The sequence below is a fragment of the Triticum dicoccoides genome, chromosome 6A (genome assembly GCF_002162155.2).
Source record: "Triticum dicoccoides isolate Atlit2015 ecotype Zavitan chromosome 6A, WEW_v2.0, whole genome shotgun sequence".
In the NCBI taxonomy this organism is placed as follows: domain Eukaryota; kingdom Viridiplantae; phylum Streptophyta; class Magnoliopsida; order Poales; family Poaceae; genus Triticum; species Triticum dicoccoides.
In genome coordinates, this window is record NC_041390.1 from 235,331,743 (window position 1) to 235,337,370 (window position 5,628).

Consider the following 5,628-nt stretch of genomic DNA (forward strand, 5'->3'; position numbering starts at 1 on the left):
TACTCAAGATGTCCATAACCGGGGACACGGCTAATCATGATTAGTTTATACACTCTGCAGAGGTTTGCGCACTTTTCCCCACAAGACTCGATCGCCTTCGTTTGGTTTCTCGCACTACATGGTGTTTGAGAAGACGGATGACCGAGATATAGTCTTTCATAAGCGCTAGCACCTTACGATGGATAGCCCGTTACACCTAGTTTCCCCTACATCTGCTAGTCTACCCTGTAAGAGTTCGCACGACTTAATCAACTATGCTAGAGCCCATAATAGCTTGTGGCTGCACACGGAAGTTTCTAGTATGAAAAATCTCAAGATCCCTTTGAGCCAGGGTGGCAGTCCATAAAAAACAGGTAATCCTGGTCTACCCAGGTGCCTAGATAGGCAATCCTGGAATACCCAGGTACCTCAATCCACCCAGATGTGTGTTTAAGTTGCCACCTTAAGTAAACCATTAATTAACAAACTCACATCTGTCATGAATACTCTCAAAACCCAATCCACGTCTACGAGCATAGCATGGCACTATAAGCATCACATAATAGTAACTCCCAAGGTTTGAATGCAGGGCAATAGGTTCCTACCTCATCAACTACTTCCCAATACCCACATGTTATCAATCCTACTCATGCAATGTTTGAGGGTGAAACTAATGCATAAAAACTGGGTATGAAAGGGGATATGATCAAAGTGTGAACTTGCCTGCAATGTTGATGAAGATGATTCGCACTCAAAACTCTTGATAGATCTACTCGTCTCACTCCGGTCAATCTATCGTAAGCAAGCAATAGTAACCACACATAAGCAATCACTCAAAGATCGGAGTGAACAAAGAAAACAATTCGGAAAACGTCAAAACCAAGCAAATAACTCTTGCAACATAAAACAATTTCTAACAGTAACAAAATTATATGAATTGGGCCTTATCAGAAAGTTTAGGTCAAGAGCTTCAATTTGCAAAAAGAATCAACTCAAACGGAGCTACGAAACTCAAGTTATGATCAAACAAAGTTTGAATTCAAATATGATCTAATTTAAATTTTAAACTTTTCAAAAACATGTTTAAGTTGGATTACTGGATAGAGGAAATCATAACGAAGAAGTGGGCGTTGGTTTCGTTGGATTTGGACAAACGAGTAAAAAGTTATGGCTATTTGAAAAATCAGGGCCAAGCTGTTTTATGGGAAAAAAATAGCTACGGGCTAGGGTCTAATGTATAAATACGTAGACTAATTGATAATCTAATTATTTTTATCATATTAGTCTAAAAATAATAAACTATGGAGGTATAAGAAGAAAAAAAACAAAGAAAGATACCTTTATAAGGCAGAGAAAAGATGACTTTGGAGAGAAGAGAAAATTTCTAGAAGTCGCGCCGGAGAGGAGAAATATTTTTTTAAATGAATCTAGTCAAACCAAAATATTGATTTAACCCGAATCGGATGATTTTTGGAGGTTCTATGGGTCTATATTTATTGGTGGAAAAGAGGGTTACGAGTCAAAGGCTAGGCAATGTGAGACTAAACGTAGACGAAAATATACGAAACAGAGAAGAAAAGAGGCGGATGGGCCTAAAGGCCTTCGGCCAGCCGAGCGCACGTATATTATGGTGCATGCATTTATATAATCTGGCACAAGTACATAAAAAATAGGCTCGAGAAGTCAGGATAGTTGGCAGATGATAGGTTCATAATATACTGTATAGAGAGTTTATTGCCAAACCATGACAACAAGAGTACACAACAACTAGGCAGATCGTAGTGTACATTAAAGGGGTACACCATAACCAGCATATATAAATCGATAAAGTAGAACTGGCTGGAAAATACGGTGTTGTATTGCCGCTACTAATTGAATGCCTATCGATCATGTACAAGCGAGATCTATCAGCTGTTGACTGCAAATATCCCTACTCCCCTTCCTGACAAGGAACATACTGTACGTACTAAATACACAATAACAAAAGAGGAACATGTTAAAGAACAGAAGAGGAAGCATATTCTTTGTGTACAATGTTGGTTGCCCACTCATGATGAATCACAACGCCCAAACAAATGCAATTCCATGCTGTCTCTCTATATGTGGCCACATGCATTTGGAAAATCAAGTGGGAGCATTAGCTGACCAATTAAATGTGTGTCTTTTAACTAATATCAGTATCATATCACAATTCGTATTTGAAGAAGTAAGCTTTGGACTTATGATTGGTGTGTTGTTTAGCTTCAAGAGTGGACTGATGCTAGTGCGACACAAAGTAGCTACACAGATCATAGTGTAGATATAACGGAAAAACTGTAAGCATCACAAGTAAAATCAGGAAAGTGGAACTTGCTGGAAAATATGGGCTACTATTGCCGGTACGGCTAGAAAGGCTTCGGATACCAGCTCTCTTCAACTGAAGGTGCGGTACTGTTAATATAAGTGTAACTCTCAAAGGCGACACAGCTCCCCAAATTTCCTTGCTAATCTTATAGGAGTCAAGTGGGCAGGCCACTACAATTCATATTCCTATGTTTACAAAATCCTACGAATCAAGGAGGCCCAGAGAGTTGAAAGTGTCCATCACAACCTACCGAATAGACCTCTACATTGCAAATGTCCCTGCTCCTCTTCACTACAAGGAACGTACTGTACTACTATCATACACCCTCTGTTCCAAAATATAAGTCTTTGTACATATTTCCACTATGGATCACATACAGATGTATACAGATACATTTTAGAGTGTAGATTAATTCATTTTGCTCCATATGTAGTCCATGGTGGAATCTATACAGGACTTGTATTTAGGAACGAAGAGAGTACTTATTAAAGAAGAATAGAAGAGGAAGATGCTAAAGAAGAGAAAGCAGATTTTGGACAACAAAATGTTCGTTGCGCAGTGCCCACACATGATGAACCAGATCGCATTAAGAATGCAACTCCCTGTTGTCTCTATATGTGGTGCACATGCTTTTCGAAAGTAAAGTAGGAACATTAGCTGACCAATTAAACATTATCTATTTTAGTAATATCAACATCATATAAGATTCATATTTGAGCAACAAGTTTGGAATTGAGTGGCATGTTGTTTAGCTTGATGGATTGAGGAGCAGTGCTAAGCAGCTACGATGATGGTACTAAATATAAAGGAATGTCTGCATGCAAGTCGCGTGAGTTTCGTCATTTTGGTCAGTCGACCATTTCAGGCGGTTGGATGAGGTTCCTACGTCTCCCAACCCTTCTTCTTCCTCGTCTCTGATTCTTCCCCTACAGAACACTACACGGGCCGCCAGCCGAACCACCAACCACGACCCCCCGCCCTCCATGAACTGCCACCACCGCATGTGTTCCTCTGCCACCCCCACCCCCACCCGCGTCGAGTTTTCTTCGTTCGACGAGGCCCCACCACCACCAGACCACCGCCCCCCATAACTACCACCAGAGCCCCATCCTTCCCTTAGGCGAACTGCTCTCAAAAATCGACTGACCCAATTTTGAAATTTAGTGTACTGTCATTTAACTAGTGTGGAATATAAAAGGGAAAACCATAAGCATTGCGAGTATAGTGTTGAGCGTGCCATGGCGGATCTGAAGGTGCAAAACGGACAAAGGCAACTTCACAACCAATGTTTCCTTTCAACTAACAACTAAGATCCTAAGTGATGGACAAGAAATCATAGTAAAGTAGTGGCGATCTATTTTCTTGCTGTGATAAATAAGTTGAGCAGATACGAAAGAGTATCGCCTCTGGTGTGGCGGCGTGTATGCATCTGCTGAGAATTTGACGGTGTTGTGGTAGCATTGGCTGTATGTAGCATGGAAGCAGATCTAGGAGGGTAGACGGTGGTGGCGGGGGAAATATCATGGCGCGGTGGACGAAATGGTCGTAGGAGCGGCGCCGGCAAGGTGGACGATGGCGAGGATGAAGCGAGAGGATGGGATGCAAGGATCCTGGTCCGAAGCCATGGATGATAAAGGTCGATCTCTTATAATGGACAATAGTGTCAGGGTATCAGCTCCGGCATGGTGGAGGAGGACGGTGGTGGATGGGGTGGCGGATGGAGCATGCTGGGGTGGAGAGGGTGTTTTGGCGCCCACGGAGTACGAATGGGGAAATAGATGGAGAGAGGAAGGGGGAACCATGTCTTCAGGGCGCACTTGTCTCAAATGCGAGGAAATTTACAAACTTAGCCCCCATTTAAAATTTTCTACATCGCAACAATATTAGTTGGTTGGGGATAGGACGGTAATCTCGCATACACCAAATATTTGCCGACGCAGATTTCGGCCGACGAGAGTTTGTTTTGGCGTCCACCATGTATGAATCGGGGAGGGAGGCGATTTCGGCCATGGAGACACTGTGTTTTGGCACCCACCCTGTATGAATTCGGGTGAGAGGCGGTTATGTCAAGTTTGAGTGAAATTACAAACCTACCCCTGTCAAGACCTATTGAAATCGAGCCGACATGTGTTGCATGTCAGGGACGGGAAGTAATTTCCATCTCCCATATTTTGGTTTCGGGCGGTTACTGTGAGTTTGGCCGCTTCGTTCAATTTTTTGATAAAAAGCTTGCACATTTATCGTGCCAACTCAATTCCAATCCATTTTGTATTCTATTTTCGTTCGGGCAGGATCCATTTTCGATTGGAATAAAATTCTATATACATCATTTTTTATATATACTTTCAAAAGCACAACAAGGAATTCTGCTCCTTTATATATAATATGATTTACAAATACAATGATCTCAAAATCATAAGGTTGAATTCAAGAATTTTAAACCAAATTATGTTCTACTAAAATGTATGCATCAGTAATATCTACACATTAAATAACATAGATGCACATGAATTCATATGAGTATGCATGTTTGATAGATCAATTTTGGTTTGAGTATGAATTGCATGTATCATCATCTTGAATTCAAATATTTGAATCCATTTTATGTTGACATTTTCTATACACGCAACTAAATTATGTGCACACTCTCCCTGTCATTATACATTACACGGTTTTCATTATCTCTCACGTCTCTATCATTCTCTGGTCTCTCGACGTCTCCCTTGAGAAGTGTGACACTATGTACCTAAGCTTTCTTTTTCACCGCCACACACACACTCTCACTCGTCTTTCAATTTGTCTTTATCTCTAGGGTTCTCTTACACACCCTATGTCTCTCTAGATATGACTCCTAGCACTCAAATTACTCTCTCCCGCACACACAACATTTGTTGCGGTCTCCTTTCCGTCTCCATCTCAGTTATAAAACTGACATTATTCATTTGTTTACCGATCGTACTAACTCTCCTCCGCCCTCTCTCTCACACACACACATAACTCCTGCTTCCACTCCCCTTCCCGACTATCGTCTCTCTCACACACACAAAACTCTCGCTTTCGCACCCCCGACTCGTATTTCTCTCACAAACATTGATCGACTAGCCTCCAGATAGGTTTATACACCCGCACACATGTGCTTCCACTATCTCGTACATGTCTCTCTCGCGCTCCTTGTATCTATGTAGATTTTTCGTCCCTTCTTGAGACACGCCCTCTTGATCGTGCAAACAAACTATCGCCTCATTTTATGGTGATACCTCTCGCGCGCACACTCTTTGTGTCTTTGTCACACATGCACTCCGTCC